The 23,674-nt window shown below is 46.4% G+C and overlaps 1 long non-coding RNA gene across 3 annotated transcripts in view; it reads right to left on the minus strand.

Moving 5' to 3' along the window:
• LOC146866412 (uncharacterized) overlaps positions 1–23,674 on the minus strand; it is a 247,663-nt gene that overhangs the window by 138,515 nt on the left and 85,474 nt on the right. The window contains exons 1-2 of one of the 3 annotated variants that reach the window (XR_014976800.1): positions 10,754–11,032; positions 2,932–3,115 (exon numbers count right to left, since the gene is read on the minus strand). The exons of 1 other annotated variant lie outside the window; for it this stretch is intronic. This is a non-coding gene — a long non-coding RNA (uncharacterized LOC146866412). Of the gene's footprint in view, positions 1–2,931; positions 3,116–10,753; positions 11,033–23,674 lie in introns of those variants that run through there. One more of the 3 variants, XR_014976801.1, reaches the window with a different exon arrangement.

A 23,674-nucleotide genomic window follows, 5' to 3' on the forward strand; every position in this document is an offset into this window, starting at 1 on the left:
AGACAGATTCTCTCAGCTGGTATGCCTAGGGGTTTCCACCACAGAGGGAGCTGAGAGGGCGAAATGCCCATAAGGAATAAGGAATACATGGCAAGGGCAGGAGGGCACCCTTGCTCATTGTCACATACTGTGCAAAGGTTAAGTATAATCCTTCTCGCCATAATAGTCAAAGTAGGCAGGCGGGCTGTGGGAGCGGTCACCTAGCAAGTGGGTTGCTGTCCCATAGATGGGGCACACAGGTGTTCAGGCACACACGGTGCTAGAAGGACGGCAGCTAGGTGAGATCAGCAAATAGATGGGGCAATGTGAGCCATGGTGTCTGAAATCATCCCGCCCAGAGTTGGCACGGGCTGAGTCATGTGATGCAGTGGAATTTTCCCGCATGAGGGTGAATAGTTCTTGGCACAAGTTAACAGGCCATAAGGGCCTTTGGTTTCATCAGACACTAGCGGATCCAGGCTAACGACTGTGGCGGAGTTACAGGGCTATCTGGAAGCAAATGGGTACAGAAGGGTACCTCTGCGCGGCACAATAGGGGTGCCAGAGCCAAATCCCAGGAGCCTAATGGGAGGTTCCTGGAAAACCGTGTCGGCGCCCCGTTAGTCCTTCGGGCGGTTGTGGACCTGAACAACTGGGGGCTTGCCTTGCTACGCTCCACCCTGAAAGGGGCGTGAGTAATAAGGGACCAATTGTGTCACGTGATTCGGGAAGAGGATCACCAGAAGGGGCAGCACAGATGGGGTCCGCCCCAGTGCAGCTTGGCTCATCAGGTGGGCAGGCGGCCCAGATGGCTGCCTGCCCTTGGATCGCCCGTAAGATAACCCACCATATTGCATACCGTTGTATGGAATAAACCTGCAGCAATATTTGCCCAAACAAAAGTTGTGTTGTTTATTTATTTATGTAGCATGCATGCTATGTGTTTGTATGGATGGTGTGTGTTGCCAATGTTGGCACTAGTTATATTTCAGTGTTGATGAGGGCTAAGGGTGTTGCAGAGACTAAGCCTGTGGACTGTCAAGGATATCCACCGTGGTTAAGACTTCTGAAGAAGCCTTGTTTTATTAGATGTGATGCAGTAAACCACAGGTTCCTGGCTGGTGCATGGCCTCAAATCAGTTTTTGGAGGTATCCAGGTCATTTACCCTTTATGAGCTTGGTGCATATTATAGAGCATATTAAAATTCAGTCGCCAGTGTTATAAATAAAGTACAGTCCACACACGAGGTAAGTGTGACTCCGTTTATTCCAGTCATCCGCTCTCCAACGTAATAAGAACCTTCGTATGTCAACATTCTAACTTGAGCTCTCACTGCCCAGCCGTACCAACAGGGCCAGCAGGGAGGAGGGAATGGGCTATACCATTATGTGAAACAATGGAGATTACAACACATTCCTTTGAAATCTAGTGGAGCGTTTGGAAGGTTGGCTCGACGTGACCTATACCTGGAGGCACAATCTGGCTGTTTGGTTTTGTATCCTAAGTTCTGTGGGAATGCAACACGTTGTCAGACAACTCCACCCTGGAGGAATGTCTATTCATCGGAGCAGTGATGTCATACAAACTGGAGAAGGTTGTTTTCAGTTTGGGCTATCTTGGATTGGAATCTAATGAAATGCTGCCTTGAATAGGCCAATTTGAAATAGGGGAAACACCCACATGGACTCTGGCATTGTTTGCAGCCCACAATGAGTTTCTAGAACGACCATGCTCTGTAATTAATTACCACATGTAATAAGCCTTTCCCTCCATTCATCAACATTCCCGGTACATTCCTCTGGAGCCAGGTCTGGACTGAAAACGACATCATCCATGGCCAAAATTTTCATACCAGCATCATACGATGGGAAGCGGTTACAAGAATGGGAGAAGGGGGCACGGTTGCATCATGGCACCCCATCAGATACTTAAAGAAGCCCCCTAACTTGTAGCCTAATTGTGAAATGTCAGAGTGGCAGAAAGGTCAGTCCGTGCTTGCTAGGAGCGCGACACCTGACAAAGGCAGATGCAGCAGCCATTTTAAAATGTACAAAGCAAGGCAGTCCTACCCAGCCCCCATGTGGAGGCCTGAACATAACAATCGCATCACTCAGAGTGGCAATGAGAGATAGTCAAAGCAAAGGCATAACTAACTGCTGGCATCCGTCAAGTAACACTCAGAGCGCAGCATTTAATAACTAATGAATTAACTCAAATAGAGAACCATCTACTGTATCAGAATCACAGGAAGGAATCTGCATTCCCTTTGTTTGCTCGAAGTTGAAGGGAATCATTTGCTTGCAATATGTGTCCAGCCCCTTTTATCATTCACAGTGGCTCAAGCTCACCACTTAACCGCACCTCCTAAAAGCAGTATTATATAGAATGCAAAATAGAGGGAGTAATTTTTGGGGCATTCCTAGACATTAATAAATCAGACGCCCTTTTACATCGTGTATATATAACCCCCCCCTCCCGCACTGCTACTTGACAAATTCTGTTTAATAGAACTGCTTGCCAAGTTGGTTCACTCTGAGCAAATAGCGTTTCCCTGAGTGCCAGCTCAGCTGTCGGCATGAAAGATTTTTCACTCAAAAGTCATGTCTTAATTTTATTTTTAGATGAGAACTCGCTGATTTATAGCCCAAATATAAAGTAACTTATTTTCACAGAAATAAAAACAGACGTGTGATGCCCTTATGTCCTGTAATCTTCCCTACACGGCTATTGGATTTCTGCTTGTTGCCTCCTCGAGATGAAGCCTCTGGTGGTGTAGTGTCCTGATGAGTGGACATTAGGACCTGGGAGAGGGCAAGGCCCAGGGCAGGTCACCGGACACCAGTTCCGATCAGGGGGAGGCCAGGGGCAGTCTACAGGAAGTGAGGACGGGGAGCGGACACCCAGCATGCTAGCTGCCTAACCAAATAAGAATATAGAATGTTCACACTTACTGCGTGGTGGTGATCATTGCAGGTCAAGCGACGCGACAACTGGCGACGAGGCGGGATCCAAATCCACGCGTCGCGGCGACTGTCGGAGCCCACCTGGTCGCGGAAATCATCTCGGAACCAGGAGCCCACCCTGGTCCGAAGTGCCCAGCAGAGAAAAACATCGGTGCGGGAGCCCACCCCGGCGCTGCTGACACAAGTATATAAAGATAACAATTGGTTCTGTCGGGTATGAATAATTTCTTTACACTGTTGAAACACTCTCTGGGTTATTTACAAGAAAGAGCAATCAGAACACAAATAATACACACAAAGAGACCATAAAGGGCATTCAAGGTTTTATAAATTACGTCATTCATAAGTACCCAGATTGAATTAAATGGCTGTCAAGACACGAAAAACAAGTAGAAAATTTCGTGACAAAGTGAACATGGTGCTCAGTGATGTGGTGATGGTGCAGGATAAATACAAAGTGATCGTGAAGTTTTTTGAAGGCCAGAGAACAGATAAATGAATAGAACTGCAGGTTGAGTGAATGGGTCTTTATGCAGAATCTTTCTACTGGTCCGGGGTGTATGTCGACGTTTCAACCCTTGAAGCGCACTACTGTCTAGTCAATGCGGGTCTTCATCAGGACAAGGAGAAGGGGTGACAGCCTGTGGGATAGCAAATCGTATGGTCAGGAGTGTGTAAAAGGGCGGGAAAGTTAATCCGGCATGTTAAGGTAAAAACTCACCTAAACAGACCCACAGTCGTTAATGGGACGTGTAAAAGAACTCTTCGTTTGAGTGAATGTTCATCCAGGAGCAATGATCTCCTTTGGCGTATTAATTCTATGAGAAGGGGGGGGGGGAGAGAGAAGGTGGAATCGGATTAAACTTCACCCATGAATGGCTAAATTTGCTGAGGTAGAAGCTAATTCGAAGGTAATGAGGTCTCACCCAATGATGGATTGCAGTCGTGTTGTGGAACTTCCGTCTGGTATCAGGGAAGACAGATGGAGGAACGCAGGCGGTCGTCCTGTTTCCTCTAGGAATGATAGTCAATTTTCTGCAAAGTGTTGACAGGGAATGTATTAGTCCCCACCGTGTCATTCGTATACAAAGGCCAAAGGGACAACCTCACTACTCGTTCCGCTCACCTTAATTGGATTCCAAGTTACAAATAAATTGCAGCGGGACTCAGGCTTGCGTCCTGTCTCCGGTGATCGTATCCGTGAATGTGGTAGCGAGCCGCTCGGTGATATGTTTGTTCCAGCGCGTGTACGTAGCGCATACGTGTTGGGGGCTCATTGCTAGGTTACACGTTCTGGCGTGATTGCGTCATACGTGAGTGCCGTTACTAGGCAACTATGTCAATTTACATGTACGTGAAAATGTTCGCGCCTAGGTGATACGCTAGCTACTCTATGTGTACATGGCGCAATTGTGACAGGAGCTTAGTGCTCCGCTCTGTCATAGGAAAGTGCGGTTGCTGGGCAACCGAGAGAAATTAGCTCGGTGGAGGCTTAATGCGAGGGAGCTCATTAGCCATGGCGAGAGAGTCAAAGTCATAGTTAGTGTCATGCAATAGGTGGAGGATACCCATTATCCCACTCTCAGCTAATAATAGGTACTAATGCATATACATTCTTTCATTTATGTACATTTCTTCATGCATCATATATTCACAAGTTTCCGTATGAATGAAAAGCATACGAAGTATTAAAATTGCAGAAGTAAATACAAGGATTGTATGTACATTTAGGTGACATGAGAATTATTGTGCACAATATAGTGTGGTTCATTCTAAATGCACATAGTCAATGTTGGCTATGTGGTTACAGTTGCCCCATTTGTTTTGCAGTCTCCTCCATCTCGTTCAGCCCGGTCTGTACCGAGCAGAGCGAATGAATCCATCTGCATTCCTTGTAATTGAAGTCCACTGAAATCGACCCTCCCCTTGCATTTGGACTGATCTTTTCTAAGGCCCACCATTTTATGCTGTCCGGAGAGTGGTTGTGTGTAACAAAGTGGTCAACCATTGGTGCACCCTGTACTCTGCATCTAATCCTGCTCATGTGTTGTAGGATTCTAGCTTTTACTTTCTGGATCGTTTGTCCGACATATATCAGACCACAGGGACAAAGAATGGCATATATGACCTGGGAGCTGTTGCAGTTGGTAAGTGCGGAAGCTTGTATGTTCTGTTGTTATATGTAAACGTCGTGCCCTCCTGGCATAGATCACATGCTTTACAGTTCCCACATTTGTGGTGTCCACTCACTGGCGGAAGACCAAGGTAGTTCCTAAGATCCAACTGCTTAGGAGGTTCTGACACAAGTAAGCACAGCGTAAAACTGACGAAGCAGCCGAGAAAAGGAAATAAAGGCTCTCCCGCGGGTGAGTTTCAACAAACTCTTGCGAGAGGTGGCCATTTTGGGGTCAGACAAAAAGACCCAATCAAGGCAAAAAGACCCAATCAGCATCCAAGATAGACGGCGGCCATTTTAGAGAGTCAGGCAAAGTCCCAGACAGCGCGAAATCGTGCGAGAGTGTGGCGGCCATCTTGCAGTCAGGCAAATTGGGCCAATCACAGCACAGGAAGGCCGGGAGGCCATTTTTAAGTCAGGCAAAAAAGAAAATAAAGCCTAAAACGACAAAAAAAGGAGAAAAAAAGCAGAAAATGTGCTAAAGAAAGCAAATAGCAAGAGGAAGAACAAATAAGCCAACAAATAAATTCACCAAGAACAAAGAAAATGAGTGACAAAGACACAAGGAGCACACAAGCTGTGTTCCGCAGGCCACTGCCATTTAACATATCTAAACCACAAGCAGGCATCAGATGGGAGAGATGGTTACGACAACTGGAACGCTACATGCGCGCAACGGACGTCGCAGAAACCAAACAGCTGGATCTGCTGGTTAACCTTGCGGGGGACGAGATAGAAGACTTAATAATGACATTCCCGAGTGAAAAGACGACGGAATACAAAGGCGCGAAAGCGTGCATCATGGAGAAGTTCGACCCCCAGCGCAACATCGATTTTGAAAGGTACACGTTCAATACGGCATGGAGTATGGATGATTTTGCGACAAGATTGCGGAAGTTGGTGACATATTGCGAGTTCGAAAAGTTCAACAATGAAGAAGCAATACGGACGCGTCTCATTGAAGGGTGTCTGTCAGTAGAGTTCAGGGCACGCATTCTAAAAGAACCAACAACACTTGAGAAAATACTGACGATGGCCCGCACAGAAGCACGGGCCACGGAACATGCCAAGCAGATACAAATAGGCAAAGAAAAAGGAATGGCTATGGCGCATCGGATCACGGAAAACTTTAAAAAGAATGATAAAAGGGAGCAACAACATCCCAGGAAACCATCCGTCACATGCTACAGGTGCGGCCTTGAATTTCCACACATTGGCACCTGCCCAGCAATGGGCCAGAAATGCAGAAAATGCAACAGGGACAACCATTTCGCAAGCGCCTGCATGAGCCGGCAATTCAGGAATGAGAGGGGACGAACAGCCAGACCAAGGATGACGAGCACAAGACATGCCCGACACATGGAGACGGCGGAGAGAGGCTCGTCTGAAGAGTCGGACGGAATGACAGCGGGAGGGAAGCACGGCTATACCTCGTGTCCGACACACCCAAAGAAGGAAGACAGCAAGAACACGTCCAGCTGGTGGAGAAGCAGCAAATCAAAAAGACTGCCACAGTAGACATCGACGTCGGGCGCCACAGAGCAAAGTTCGTGCTAGACAGCGGCGCAACATGCAACATAATGTGCATGTCAGAATACATGAAGATGAGAGTAAAGCCAACACTATCGCCATCAACAGTAGACGTGTTCACGTGGGGATCAAAGACACCAGTCGAAAACATGGGCAAATTCACTGAAACTCTGACATATCAGGACATGACATGCCAAGAAGAGATACACGTGTTGAAAGGGGACATCCCAGCACCCTGCCTGCTGAGCAACGTCACAGCACAAGTCATGGGGCTGTTGGCTATAACCTATCACATGGCAGAAAAAGGCAACATACTGCAAGAGTATCAAGGAATACTGAAAGGTCTGGGGAAACTAAAAGACAAACAGATCACCCTACATATAAATGAAGCTGTGAGACCCGTGGCACAGCATCACAGGAGAGTGCATATTCATCTACAACCGCAAGTGGAAGAAGAAATAAACAACCTACTGCAGCAAGACATAATTGAGCCTGCAGACGGCCTGACACCATGGGTGTCACCGATTGTGGCGGTCCCGAAGAAGAACACGTCCAAAATACGGATCTGTGTGGACATGAGAGTACCGAATACCGCAATCTCGAGGGAACGTCATCCGGGACCTCATCTGAACGACATGATCAGCCGTCTGACAGGGGCGTGCCGATTCTCAAAGCTAGATCTGTGCAAAGGATATCACCAACTAGAACTGTACCCCCAGTCAAGGTACATAACGATGTTCTCCACACACCTAGGACTATTCAGATACAAAAGGCTCAGTTTTGGTATCTCGTCAGCCGCTGAAATATTTCAGGAGACAATAAGACAGGTGATACGACCAGTGAACAACAGTTTCAACTACAGTGACGACATCCTAGTATTTGGGAAATCGGATGAAGAACATGATGGCGCCCTACGGCAAGTGTGCAAACAGCTGGAGCAGGACGGGCTAATACTGAATGGAGAAAAGTGCGAGCTAGGGAGAACAGAACTGATATTCTTCGGGCACATATTCTCGAAAAAGGGGATGAGGCCTGATCCCAGCAAAGTGGAGACGCTGAAGAACACCAAGCCACCGTCAGAAGTGGCAGAAATAAGATCAATCCTAGGCCTGGCAAGCTACTGTGCCAGATACATACAAGACTTTGCTACGGTGAGCACACCGTTGAGAGAACTAACAAAACAAGGCCAGAAGTTTGTCTGGTCTCAACAATGCAATGAAGCGTTCAAAGAAATACGGAAGGCAGTGATGACTGTGGAGCACCTCGCATACTTCGACCCTCTGCTCTGCACCGAGCTGATGGTCGATGCCATCCCAGTGGGGCTAGGAGCGATACTAGCACAACACTTGCCAGGAAAGGAGTCACCAAGGAAGATTGTTTCATACGCCAGCAAAAGCCTGACAGGCATACTCACAGCCGGAGAAAGAAAGCTTAGCAGTGGTATGGGCATGCGAGCATTACCACATGTTTGTGTACGGGAAGCCGTTCACCATCATCACAGACCACCAAGCACTAGTATCAATCTACGGCAACCCAGCGGCAAAGATGCCGCCCCGCATTGAGCGCTGGGGCATCAGATTAATGGATTACGATTTCAAAATTGTCCACAAACAAGGGAAAGAACACAATCCAGCAGACTACATGTCACGACATCCACTACCGCAAGCAGAAAAAAAGGCCTCAATGGCAGAAGAATACTTAGAGAGAGAAACTGAAGAAGATGACACTCTACGAGCGGCCAGAGAAACGATGAGGCAACAAAGATGGAGACATGTCAACAACAACAACTGCACATGGAAGGGAGGAGTAAACAAGGAGGTGATGATGGCTTTACAGAAGATAAGCGGGGAGCTATCAGAGACAAATAGTGGAATAGTAATGCGGGGCACCAGGATAGTCATTCCAAGCTCACTATGGCGCCAAGTGGTTAGCATTGCACACGAGTCACACAGGGGCATTGTGGCTACAAAGAAGCTGCTGAGAGAAAAAGTGTGGTTCCCCGGTTTAGATCGTCTAGTCGAAGATACGATCGCGGCCTGTCACCTTTGTCAAACAACAGGTCCGCCAGCAAGACAGGAACCACTGCACATGTCGGAACTGCCACGGGCTGTATGGACAACAATGGCTGCAGATTTCTTTGGACCTCTAGACGCGGGAACTTACCTACTGGTCATAATAGATGAATACTCCAGATTCCCGATTGTGAGACAAGTCTCCTCGATGTCAGCAGCAGCAACCCTACCTGTTCTGGACGACATATTCGCAGCATGGGGCTCGCCAGAAACACTGAAAACTGATAATGGTCCTCCGTTCTCAGGAGAGGAATTCCGAAGGTTCATGGCCTACCTTGGAATACAGCCCAGAAAGATAACACCATTATGGCCGCAAGCAAATGGCATGGTCGAAAGATTCATGGGAAACATCAAGAAGGCAGTCCAGAGGGCGAAGCTGTCACAGATTTCCCTGGGTCAAGCACTATGCCAAATACTGAGAGACCCATGGGTCTACAGGGAAATGTCCGGCGGAGCTGGTACTAGGAAGGACAAGCCGAACGAGGCTGCCGCAGGTAGAAAGACCGACAGTGTCAGGGCACGAGAGTGTGGCAACAAAAGATGAGGCGGCAAAGAGAAAAATGAAAGAATATGCTGATAGCAGACGACACGCCACCAGAGCACGTCTGCATGAAGGAGACACTGTAGTAGTACGACAGAGACAACAACGCAAATGGGACAGTCTATTCGCCTAAGACCCGTTGACGATAACAAAAGTAAAAGGAACAATGATCACAGCAGAATCAGACCACCAACGAATAACAAGAAACATCTCACATTTCAAAGGTCTAAAAGAAGAAAAGGACGAAGAGCAAGTGACAGGCATCGAAGAGACCACAAACCGGGAGTGCCAAGGAACAGGTGCTGCAGAAGGAACTAGGCCAAAGGAAGGCCAAGGACCTGTGACGAGGCCGAGAAGAGACATCATGAGACCAAAGAGACTAATAGAAGAAATGTGAGATGCCGCTCTGGGTAGCATCTCATTTGTCACATCCATCCATATAACCATATCTTGCGACGGACTATACCTCACCAACTGTCCTATTTCTGATTACTAACTAGTGCTACTGTCGTCACGTCTTTGTGACAAAGGGGGGAGATGTAGTGTCCTAAGGAGTGGACATTAGGACCTGGGAGAGGGCAAGGCCCAGGGCAGGTCACCGGACAACAGTTCCGGTCAGGGGGAGGCCAGGGGCAGTCTACAGGAAGTGAGGACGGGGAGCGGACACGCAGCATGCTAGCTGCCTAACCAAATAAGAATAAAGAATATTCACACTTACTGCATGGTGGTGATCATTGCAGGGCAAGCGACGCGACAGATGGTACTTCTAATGATGGCAATCGCCCTACACTGCTCTCAGAGCATCCCCGCCTTCCACCATACAGGCTGGCTAAGGTTACTGCGGGCAGGGGACAACTGTGGAGAATAAGCACGGGAACTCTGCCCCACGCCCACTGAGTGCCTGGCTGGGGCGGTGTTAGACGAGTGTGGCTGCTTCCCGCAGTGTGGCAATGTGGAAGGGCAGATCTGTAACCTGGACATTGCCAACCCCTTCTACGGCAAGTGTGGCGAGCACCTGGAGTGCGGCTGCACATGGATGACAATTAATCAGAAGTCCCCGAGCACTAGTGCATGTGCAAATCTCAAGGGACTGTCTGCGGCTCCGACGGCAAGACTTATGGGAAAATATGCAGATTCAATGTGATGTATTCAAAGAAGACAAGCATTTGCAATGTGAAAGGTCTCTAATTTACGCGAGACCTATTGCATTTCAAATCGTTGGCAACTTGGCATCACGGACAACGGGAGGGAGGGTGGGGGAGAAGGCACGGACTTCTGTAAGAAGGGAGGGAGGGAGGGCGAGTGGAGAAGGCACAGACAACAGGAGGGTGGGCCAGCGGGGGGGGGAGAAGAGGAGAAGGCACGACAATGAGAGGGGGGTAGAGGGCACCAAATCATGTTGTGTTGCGTGATTCTAGACCCCACATCCCCCCATGTTGTTTGAAAATCTGATTGACGCTACAGGTGCCCCTCTACACACTGCACATATACCTGGTCCGTCTCCTGCGACAGACTTTGGCTCCAGCTGCTCCCTGGGCCCTGCAGCGCACCCTTGGACTTCCAGAGCAGCCGAATCACCCGGACAATCACCAGCAGCTCCCAGGATCAGGTGGCCAGGCTGCCCACTGGACAAAGCGACAGCTTCTCCTAAGCAGCCAACCAACTCCATTCCAGCTCGGCCGAGGAGAGGAAGTGGTCCACCAATAGCATTCTGCCGTCCCTGCTGCAGCAGTATCCAGGCTGTTTCAAAAGTGAAAGCAGGCGTGATCGCTAAAAGTAAGCAAAGCACATTGTCCGCCTAATGGAGAAACCTAATGAACAAAATAGTACAAGCCCCGTGTAACAACCAAGTAAAGGGGCCAGTAGCCATGGGAGGATACAAATGACGACATGGCTGTACTAAGGAGGGACTAATAAGCCTCATAATGAATCATAAGACAGCATTTGCAAAGGACAAACACACAAGTCAATGACAAATAAGGGCATGTGTGAGAAGTTGGCCTGGTATATGCTGTCCACTAATTATAGTGAGCACCCTGTACCAGTCCAAACAACCCCTTATTGATGATAGGTGAAAGACAACCTTTATTGAAAGATATCCTAGTGGTAGCTATGGAGAGCAGCCTTCAGGCTAAGTCTTGAAGGAAAGTAAAGCAGCTTGTTTTACCAGTCTATAATCTCCTGAATGGCTAAATGAAAGACAACCACACCAGGTATATATATAAAATATATGTATTTATTTCTAAACACACCCTCCTAGTCTCTTTATGAGGCTAGAGATCAAAACACATAAGTTACACTTCAAATATCACAGTAATAAGCACAAATACAAGTCAGGCCCTAGGGGCGAGCCAACCATATACTAAAATAGTGGTATAAGAACCACAACTTAACTAGACACAAGGCCTAGAGCCTGTAGAATCGCTGGGACCCCAAGGAATCACCCAAGGTAGTGACACAGAGGACCCACGGGGGCCGTGTGTAGTGTGAGAACACAGCCGCGAGCTCCAGTTAGCTTCTATGGGGAAAGTCGTGGTTAGATTTTTAAAGATTAGGGACACTTAGAAATGAGTCAGGACCAAACCCTTTGGGACTTAAGAACTTCTAGGGTCAACACCCATGGGAGCACCGGAGTACTCGTGTTACCTCACCCAGGGAAGCCGGGTGCATAGGTGTCAAATGGTGTCGGGTCGCGTCGTCGATTTCAATGGGAGCTGGCAAAGAAGTGCTGCTGCCGGGAAGATGCGAAGTGTCTGCAGAGATCCAAGCCTTGATCAAAGTCAAGGAGAACCAGAAACCAGAGGGGACAGAGTCTGGGTCACTTGCCAGTGACCAGGAGGATGATAGGCGAATGCCCACCAAAGTCGGGTGATTTCAGGTGAAGAAGGTGAAACTTGACTCTTCAGCCACGAGGACCAGGAGGCATTGAGGACAACCAGGAGCTGGATTCGAGCTATCCCACAAAGGATGTCAAGTGTTGCAGCATTGGTGCCCAGATTGGACACAACAAGCCTTGGCAACAGCAACCCACGTAGAAACGAGAAAGATGCTTCGGTGCAGACCAGCAAGGTCTGAGGGACTCACCACTTGGTTAGGAGTCAGGGCACATCTGTAGCAACCAGGGAAGCCCAAGAAAAATCAAAGTTGCCTTCACAGTGATCCACCAGGGATCGCAAAGGAGCCTCGAGAGGAAACACAAAATGGCGGCCCACGGGTTACTCGGGGTGACTAGGCCGACAATCTTCAGTGGATTCTCTGCTCGAGTTAGGGGCTACAAGTAACCCCAAGGACGACTTCAAGAGACGTTGAGAAGTCAATGCACTTGCAAAAGGGCATGGTGACCAGGAGTTCCGGTTAAACGCTACTCACGAGGGCTGCATGTCTCAGCTTTGCTGGGGACTCGGGTCAGCCTCTGAGATGTCTGGAAATCCTCTTACTGGGCTGCAAATACTTTGGAGTCCAGAGGAAGCATCGGAAATGCAGACCGGCAAAATGCTTTGTTGGCGCCTGCCAAGCAGGGGAGTCACTACTTGACCCCAAGGGAGATTTATTCAGTCCTCTAGTCTTTAGTAGAGCATAGAAGTTCCAGGATACAGCATCAGCATTTCGTCCAGGGATATCTTAAGTTCTGGTTACAGAGGTTCCTTACTTATACCTAAGGAAGGGGTTGGCCTAGCTCTGGGGACCCACCTATAGGAGGGTTTGGAAAGAGGGGTGGCTACACCCATTTCCTTTGTCCAGTTTTGTGCCAGAGCAGGTGCTGGAAGCCCCTGAATTGGTTTGAGCTGGACTATGCACAGGGACACCAAATGTGCCCCCAGTGCAGGACTTCAAAGCACTCTTAGAGTGCTCCCACCATGCCTCAATACACAGACGCCTGTCTGGGAGGTGGTTACACCTCACTGTGACAGGAAACCTATTGTCCAGGCCTCCCCTGCTGGAGTTTCGGTCAGCAGCAGGAGGCCAGACTCGTGTCTGTGGCTGCAGCATCCATTTTGTGATGCCAGGGCTCTGTTAAGTTTCTACCGGGTATACCAGTACTGCCATGTCTCTCCCTCTAGAAGGGTGGGATCATATTATCACATCAAGAACTGATGTGGCGGTATGATTCCAAAGTGTTTGACACCAAACACGCCATGATTCCATGCAGCCAGTCCAAAGTTAGCATTAACCGTTTAAGATATAATGCAATTAAGAGTATATGGTCAGACTGCACCACTGACAACCCCAGAGAAGAGATTCTGAAGGCTGCAGAAGGTCTCAGCTCATGCCTGGGCGCCCTCTCACATATAACCAAGCACCCTACCTTCAGGATTGATAAGGCCTGCCATAGGGGTGACTGATAGGTTTGTGGTAAATAAAATACCGGACTGAATTTCATACGGAATCTTAAAATAAAGTAAATAGCTCAAAATAACAAGAGGCAGAATCCGTGGTATAAGAGGTTTCTAAATGGGCTTTATTCCATTCAAAATGGCCGACTCGAGTCGCGGCCTTCAGGTTCCGTCACCACGAGGGTTCAGGAAGTGAAGTACAATATTTTGTTGATAGACATACATTTTTATAATAAGTGCATTACAATGAAACGAATGTAGAAGGCGTAACATTTGATAAGAAAAATGACGTGACAGTGACATAATCGAAACTAGGCGTAATAAGGAATAAAAGAAACATAATTGGTTAGGATTATCAGACATAGGTGGATCTATAAGATAATACTTGGCATAGATGCGCGCGCAGCAGTATGACGTGTAATTGACGTGCAACTAGGGGGTGAAGGGGACTTGACATTAACTCTACATATGGAGACGAAAAGTCTGAGGGGTCAAGTCAACCTAATCCCAAATCATATCTAACATCCTATGTTTAGAGAACTATGTTATCCACAAGGAAGGACTCTCGGACAGAATCTATTCTATACTAACTGTGTGTGCGTGTACAAGCGTCTAAGTGTCTATATAATATGTGAGGGGCAGAAAACTTTCCATGGCAGCAGGGCTATGAATCACTTGCAGGAGGACGGAAAGGCTGAGTCCTTTGCTTGTGAGCTAAAGGAAATGTTTACCTAAATCACTAGACAGGAATGCATCGGCTGAAGAGCAAAATAGATAATTCGAAGGTGAAATACAGCTTCTTGGCAGACAGGCGAAAACTAGCCGAGGCAGGCACCGTTAGCTGCACAGGGAGTAGGACAAAGTTCATGGATACAGATGCGAGCTCAAGCTGAAGCTGTCAGAGACAGAGAGCAGGGAAAGGCTTTGAGGACAGAATCGGGCCTACTCGCCTGAACTGTAAAAATGGAGTAACTTAGCCATATAAAGTCGGTGGCCTGTCATGCTTAGGAATCGACTATCCAGCCCATTGATGGCGGATCTGACAGAGAACATGTTGACGGTAGACACACATATGTTTGCGTCTTAGAAACTGGAACTGGAGGGAACATACATGTGCTTGTAACATGTATATAGAACCGTTGGGGTCCAAGATAGGGGACATAACTGACCAGGAAAATCCACATTTCCACATTCCCTCCTTGTCCCCTACTTGCCCTTCAAGAAATATCAATCTTCATCATTCCATCGATTTGCTCATGGAGCATCATTTCTTCTTCCTTCTTCTTCCGGCATTTTGAACGAGAACTGTGATATGGAATGCATGATGTGGCACACAGACCACAAATCGCTGGTCCACATTGCAGGCATAAACAACAACTGAAGAGCATAAGAAGGCCAATACCTAGGAAGGATAGAACTCTCCATCCCCAGGCTGCTATCACACTCCAAAACCACCCGGACCACGTCCAAGTGCCTGGATTCTCGTGTATCTGGCTTACAATCTTATGAAGGCGTGTTATGGCTTTATATACAGATGGCGAATTTTCTGGTATGAATATGCAGCAGCTGGATCCGATGACCCTGCAAGCTCCGCCCCTATCGGCCAGGATGACGTCAAGGACAAGACGATTCTGGAGAACAACAATTCTCATCACTGATTGTTCCTCTGTCAGATTGCCTAGGGCGGCTATAGTCTCGTTTACTACGGCTTCAAGAGTCTTGGTGAGTCTGCGTATCATCTTACTATTTGATATTGTACCTATATAGGGAAAGATACCTTTATTGAAATCTACATACTTGTCCCATGCCGTCTCAGTATAATCGACAACTGGGAGATCTCTCCGCTCTCTTTTGTGTACTAAATGAACATGTCGATAATAATCAGGAGGAGCTAGAAAAACAGGTGGCAAAAGGAATGCGATGTAACAGGTACCATCCCAATCTAGAGGCAGAAGCATATATGCCGTCTGACCACATATAAAGTAAGAATGGCGAGAAGCTCTAAATGAAGATTTCCCTTGATCACTATATTCTACTGTAGTAACACATTGGCTATGGCCCATATGTATGGAACCAACTTTTCTTACACATAATTCACCCTTTACTGGAAATACTGACATAGTGGGCAGAATTAGTTCAACTTCGGATTTGACATTCAAAATCATAAGATTAGGCGTAAAATTACCTAATTTATACACTTCATTTTCTAAATCAGTTCCTGTTCTACTGGGGTGACCCTCCTTATTAGGGTGACAGACTTTGAATAAAACTAGATTCAGATTTCCCCATATCCAATGTTGTTGATAAACTGCTGTGTCTGGGTCTATGGAATTTAATAAACTAAACCATGCTCCACAGGAGCCATTGTGTGTGAACGGATGTGGAAAGAAAGGCAGAACTCCTTTGTTATTCTGATAGGGAGGAAGTCGGCCACACACCCAACAATTGGTGGCATTACTAGTCTGATGGGAATGATGTAACATACTAATGAATGTGTTATTACGCAGCGCAAGTCTATAGGACAACTCATGTGGGGGTAGGTCACTAAAAGAATGTTCATCAGTTATATTGAAAACACGTTTAGAAACAGGATAATACATATGCAACAATATACTTGCAGTAACTATTAAAAAACTCAAGGAAAACAAAATTAATAAAGTCACAATACAGTGGCTACGCAGTAATTTACAATAAGCATGTCGTTTCATTATGATTCTGGACTCTACATGATTCAGACCTAAGGGATACATGTCGGGACAGATTCAACCGCTTCACCTTGGAGAGGACTTAAACAATCAAATCGTCCGACAGTTTAGATCTGGACCTGAGTTTCTGTTTATAGAGTTCGGTGCTACTGGCCTCAGCCAAAGGTAGCTTTGAGTCAATGGGGGAAGACACACGGGAAGTACTGTCTGTGTCAGGAGGAAGTCCATGAAATTTTTTGATATGGCTGGTATGCACCCAGCCTTTCCTTCCTTCGATCTTCACAGCTGTTCTGGTCGTCAGCAGGACCAACTTAGGAAGTCTCCACCTTGGCTCCAGTTGGGTTTTCCGATCAAAATTCCTGACGAGGACATAATCGCCAGGAATTACATCATGAGGTTTCACCTCGGTGTTGTCGGGAAAAGCTGCGATTACCTGTGAACGACAAGATTGTAGTGCAGACATCAAGGAAGCCAGGTAATCTGTCAGCATATTACAGTCAACATCAGTTATTTTACGGGGTATAGGCGTCCCCCACATATTCGGTGGTCTACCAAAGATCACTTCATAAGGGGATAGCCCTGTTCGAGAGTGTGCTACCATCCTCATGTAAAATAGCGCAACTGGTAAGGCTACTATCCAGTCCACACCCTTTTCCTGACATATTTTAGACAGTCTGATTTTTAAAAGTTGATTATGTCGTTCCACGAGACCTGCTGCCTCGGGGTGTCGGACACAGTGGAATTTCCACTGATATCCCAACAAAAGTGAGACATGTTTCATTAATTCGGATGAGAAAGGCTGGCCGTTATCTGAATATACAACACGTGGTAAACCGTACCGTGGGAAGAATTCTCGAACTAGCTGCTTGGCAGTAGTCGGGGCAGTGTAATCTGATACGGGATACGCCTCTGTCCAACGGGAGAGAGCGCAGACAACTACGAGAACATATTTGAATCCTCGACAACGTTCCATCTGAATATAATCCATCTGGAGGACTTCAAAAGGATGGTCAGGAGGCTGAAATCCACCCTGCTCTACGGGAACACTCTTTCCTGGATTAAACTGACAACATATCATACAGGTACGAACCTTTTGTTTAGCTGCTGCTCGTAAATGTTTGTTGAACCAAATGTGCTGAATGCTGTCTAGCATAGCCTTCTCTCCCAAATGTGCTGGGCTGTGAACTGTAGCTATAATGGCTTGAACCATGGAATCAGGGAGAAACCATACAGATTTCTCCTTCGTCATCCATCCTTGATCTGTCTGGATCCCTCCTAGTTCCGTCCACTTCTTTATTTCTTCTGCTGTGGCATGTGTCTGTATGTCAATTACGTCAAGTGCGGGATCCTTAATTGTCATACACTGTGTTGGTGTCTGAACTATTGGCTTTGTCATGTCTAATGTGCGATTCTGAGCAGTCTGTTTAGCTGTTCTGTCAGCTAAATCATTTCCTTGAGAAATGGTATCAGTAACCTTCGTGTGTGCTTTACATTTCATAATCGATATAGCAGTGGGTAAATGTATTGCGTCTAACAAGGCATGAATGAGGGGTCCGTGCTGAATGTGGGCACCATGGGACGTTAAATAACCTCTCTCTCGCCATAGCACGCCGAAGTCGTGTACAACTCCGAATGCATAACGTGAGTCAGTGTATACATTAACTTTCTTATTTGTGGCTTGAATACAGGCTTGCGTTAGAGCAATAAGTTCTGCTGCTTGGGCTGACAGAGTGTCTATACAATGTGTCTCAATAATTTCAGTGTCTGTTGTGACTGCATACGCGGCCACTAAATCTCCTGTACTTGTTCTCATGCACGATCCGTCTACATACAACGTCAGGTCTGGATCTAACAATGGAACGTCTGTCAAGTCTTGTCTAGGTTTCGTCTTTATTTCAATGATTTCAACACAATCATGAGCTAGTGGGTCTGTTCCAATTACAGGTAATAGTGTAGCAGGATTCAATGTATTACACCGTCGGATCTCTATGTGTGGTTGAAACAATGTCAGTTCATAACCGGTAAGTCTTGCTATGGTCAAGTGTTGTGTTTGTGTTCGGTTCACAAGAATCTCTACTGCATGTGGTACTTGTACTGTCAGTGGGTGTCCTAATACTATGGCATCGCTTTGTCTGATTGCTAAAGCTGTCGCTGCCACTGACTTCAGGCATGCAGGCAAAGCCTGAGCTACGGGATCTAATGTACTGGAAAAATAGGCACATGGCTTGCGTGATCCTGCTTGATCCTGAGTGAGTACTGACAAGGCAGTACCTTCGCGTTCTGTAACAAAGAGTGTAAAATGTTTGCTATAACATGGTGTTGCTAAAACAGGTGCTTGACATAAAGCTTCCTTTAGGCTTTCAAAAGCTTGTGTATGTTCCTGAGTCCAAGGGAGAACAGTCGATGTGGCTGCCTCCTGTGTGGTTAACTGAATGAGTGGTTTTGCTAGAAATGCGTACTGAGGGATCCACTGCCTACAATATGAAGTGAGGCCTATGAAAGCTCGCACCTCCTTCTGTGTCTGGGGTATTGACATATTAGCAATTAACTGGATGCGATCTGGTGTAAGCTGCCTTCCCTCCTTGGACAGCGAGTGACCAAGATAAATAACTCGCTGAACACAGAATTGCAGCTTAGAAGGGGACACCTTGTGCCCCTTGTCGGCTAGGAAATGTAAAACCGTCAGAGAAGCTTTTTCACATTCTGGCTCGCTTCTCGCGGTGATCAGCAGATCATCGACATATTGAAGCAGTGCTGTATTGACTGGCATGTGGATACTGTCAAGTTCTCGTTTCAGTGCTTGGCTGTAGATGCTGGGGCTTTCTGTGAATCCTTGGGGAGCGCGTGAGAATTTAAAGCTGCGTCCATTTAAACTGAATCCGAACAAGTATTGGCTTTCCGGATCTATTGGGACGCTGAAAAAGGCATTCTTGAGATCAATTACAGTAAAAAATGTTGCTTCGGAATCAATTGCTGTCAACAATGATGATATATCAGGGACCACAGGGAATTGTGGTACAATACACTTGTTTAGTTCACGCAAATCAATAACCAATCGGTACACTGGTGGGGCAGTAGGATCAGTTCGTTTAAGAATCGGAATTATCGGTGAATTACATACATTGGAGTCTGTTTCTACAACTACTCCCTGGGCAATTAGCTCATCAATGATTTTCAGCAAAGCCACTACAGCATCATGCGGTAACTTGTATTGTCGCATTCGTGGTAGTACCACTCCTGCTTTCAATGTAACTCGATAGGGTGTAATGTTCATGCAGCCAACATCCGTAGGGCCTTGTGCCCATAGATGTACTGGTAAAGTCTGTAGTCGGGGATCCATGTCTCTAGACACATAGTGACCTTTAAAATCACGCAAAAACAACCTTACTCCTTCCGGAGAACAACATATTATGGCTCCTAGTGCTTTCAGAGTTTTAATTCCTAACAGATTTTCTGGGCATGATTTAGTAAGCAATAAATCTGTAGTTCGTGTCAAAGGTCCTATCGTAAGTGGTAGAGGCTGTGATACTTCATTAACAATAGGTTTTCCCGAAAAACCAAGGGAAACATTTTGAGAGCCTGAGAGGGGTGCCCCTGGAACCTCACTTCGTTTTATAGTTGTTCGACTTGCCCCCGTATGGATTTACAAAAAGGACGTACTGCTTACGTGACACTAATATCTCTTTAATTAGCTTGTTACTAGAACCTCTCCATCTGTACGTGAGTAGTTCCGTTAATATATCAGGTAAAGGACCAGGGTCAGCATGTTGGCTCTTATATAATATAAGGAGTTGCTGAATCATATAGATTCCAGCTAAACGTTGTTCATCTGTACTGAGGTTGAGAAACGTGTGTGCTACGGTCTCATCACCGTATTTTTCAGGACTAACAATCCAGTGAACGGCTGATCTGGCTAATTCTTGCTCATCTATGGAATCGAGGAGGTGATAACCCCTTCGTTCTCGTAGTATTTTATCTGCGGCTTGAAACGAATGTTCAGGAGATTTCAGATTTATTACAGGCGTCGGATACGTTCTGCTATTATTTGGGTATACAGAGTGTATTGGATCAGAAAAACATCTAGTATTTTCACAGGATCTTCCTCTGCCTACATAGGCTATGGTCTCTGACTGTCTTGCAGAGTTCCCTGATTCGGACACTTCATCTTGCTCAAACTCGTCTGTTCCCAATCTTTCTTCATGAATACGCTCTATTTCTTTACGGATTTTTCGGCACATGGCTATTATACAATTTTGCTTATCGTGTCTCCCTTCTGATATATTCTGACTCCATCTTGTAAGAGTAAGCATTACATTCGGGTCTACCCCCGGACGATCTTGATTTCTGATCACACAGTTTATGAGGAAACGTAACAGTTCCCCCTGTATCTCTACTTTCTGGACTTCCATAGCTCTGTTAATACATCCTGGATCTCGTCCTGTTTGAACAAAATGATATATGTTATCCAGATGCGTAGTCATTCCTGGTAACCTTGCTAAATACTCTGCGGCTCGTCTGATACGTAATGATGCCAGGACCATTTCGTCCTCTTTACCAACCACTGGGTCATATCTACAATTTACAAGGAGTTCCTTAAGCGTACGTTCATTTACGAATTTTGGTGTACGTGAATGTGTTGACTCTTGAAAGACAAGTTTATTTATTCTAGGTGGTGTAAAAGTACTGCTAGCACCTCCCGTGGCCCCATCTGGGGCGTCGGGTGTGAAAGGGTTCGTCGAACGTGACACCGCAACTATGGGTGTCGATACCTCTGTAGAGTCGACTGCGGAGACAGATGCGGAAACGGATGTGCTTGCCGACGCTTGTGTCGGAACTTGCTGTTGCACGGGGACAGATACCTGATCCTGACGTTGAACCCCTCTGCCAGATGGTCTATGTGGTGCGGCGTTAGCATACTCGGGAGCTGCGTCATCTAGATATGAGGAAAGAAAAACATCTTCTGCGGTTCTGGGAAGCCCCTTTGGATGTACCTTAATTGGAAATAATGGGGGTGGCAAGTCTTTTGGTATCTCTGGAGCAGCCTTAGGTAATCCTTCGGCTAGTAGGGGATACATACCATTCATAAGAGCATTTCTTTGTCTATTTACTTGTTCTGATTTCACTCGGATACCTTCCTCAATTAATAGATTTTCTTGAACTTTATTTGAACTTTCTTTACTCCTCTCTTCTTGTCTACGTGCTTTTTCTGTTCGTCTATGAGATTCTTTACGCCATAACTCGACAGCGTCTTTCTGTGACTGTCTGACCTTTCTTTTCCATAACTCTTCCTCCACTTTCATGATGCACTCTGCATCCCAGGTTCCCGCTGCGGGCCACCTTTGACTTTCCGGTAATCCCTTGGTATAATCTACCCATAGATCAAGAAACAATATGGCATCTAAGCCATGCTTATGGTACATGAAATGTCCTGGAGTGTCTCTAGGAGGAATAGGAACTGTTTCTTCAAGCACCCCTTTTCTGGTAGTAATCTGTCTTAACTTCGAGAAGAGCGGCATATTGACAACTGACCTGATACTTACTCTTGAACTTACTTAATACGAGAAACACAATAATGAACAGTGAACAATGAACAGTCATTCATACCACAATATGCAAGACATTTTCTGAATACTTTAAACATTAAACATTAAACATTTAATAATGGTCGACAATGATGACAGTCTGCCTAACTAATCACCACGCTGAATTCTTGACAATAACTGAATACTTCGGAATACTTGATATACTGCTAAACAGTACATATACACTGCTAAACAGTGCAGACCGGATTTGTGTACCCAAATCCGTTTTGACCGGCACAACCTATGTGCGCGTCAACACGCCTCCCCGGCGATGGTACTCACCGAGTAGCTCCTTGAAACGGAAGGCCTCAGAGAATGGACAGGACTCGATAACTGCGGACAGCGGACCCTCTGGACATCCGGATTTCGGAAAACCTGGTGGGCCTCTGTATACCTCGGATCTTGCTCTCTCAGCTAGGCTCTGGTCGGGATACTTCGCACTTCTCACCGCCTCGTCTGGGTTGATCGCAGCCTCAGTCGCCCCCGCTTGACCGGAGGGAGCTTACAGGAAATCCTGCTGGTACGCGTTTATGGTCCGTCCAGCTGTGGCAGGAGACCGGGCCTGCAACGCACCGCCGGCGCGTGAGATGAGAAAGTGTCCCTATTCGGGCGCCATTATGTGGTAAATAAAATACCGGACTGAATTTCATACGGAATCTTAAAATAAAGTAAATAGCTCAAAATAACAAGAGGCAGAATCCGTGGTATAAGAGGTTTCTAAATGGGCTTTATTCCATTCAAAATGGCCGACTCGAGTCGCGGCCTTCAGGTTCCGTCACCACGAGGGTTCAGGAAGTGAAGTACAATATTTTGTTGATAGACATACATTTTTATAATAAGTGCATTACAATGAAACGAATGTAGAAGGCGTAACATTTGATAAGAAAAATGACGTGACAGTGACATAATCGAAACTAGGCGTAATAAGGAATAAAAGAAACATAATTGGTTAGGATTATCAGACATAGGTGGATCTATAAGATAATACTTGGCATAGATGCGCGCGCAGCAGTATGACGTGTAATTGACGTGCAACTAGGGGGTGAAGGGGACTTGACATTAACTCTACATATGGAGACGAAAAGTCTGAGGGGTCAAGTCAACCTAATCCCAAATCATATCTAACATCCTATGTTTAGAGAACTATGTTATCCACAAGGAAGGACTCTCGGACAGAATCTATTCTATACTAACTGTGTGTGCGTGTACAAGCGTCTAAGTGTCTATATAATATGTGAGGGGCAGAAAACTTTCCATGGCAGCAGGGCTATGAATCACTTGCAGGAGGACGGAAAGGCTGAGTCCTTTGCTTGTGAGCTAAAGGAAATGTTTACCTAAATCACTAGACAGGAATGCATCGGCTGAAGAGCAAAATAGATAATTCGAAGGTGAAATACAGCTTCTTGGCAGACAGGCGAAAACTAGCCGAGGCAGGCACCGTTAGCTGCACAGGGAGTAGGACAAAGTTCATGGATACAGATGCGAGCTCAAGCTGAAGCTGTCAGAGACAGAGAGCAGGGAAAGGCTTTGAGGACAGAATCGGGCCTACTCGCCTGAACTGTAAAAATGGAGTAACTTAGCCATATAAAGTCGGTGGCCTGTCATGCTTAGGAATCGACTATCCAGCCCATTGATGGCGGATCTGACAGAGAACATGTTGACGGTAGACACACATATGTTTGCGTCTTAGAAACTGGAACTGGAGGGAACATACATGTGCTTGTAACATGTATATAGAACCGTTGGGGTCCAAGATAGGGGACATAACTGACCAGGAAAATCCACATTTCC

Source organism: Triturus cristatus, chromosome 2_1, assembly GCF_964204655.1.
Source record: "Triturus cristatus chromosome 2_1, aTriCri1.1, whole genome shotgun sequence".
NCBI classification, from domain to species: Eukaryota; Metazoa; Chordata; class Amphibia; order Caudata; family Salamandridae; genus Triturus; species Triturus cristatus.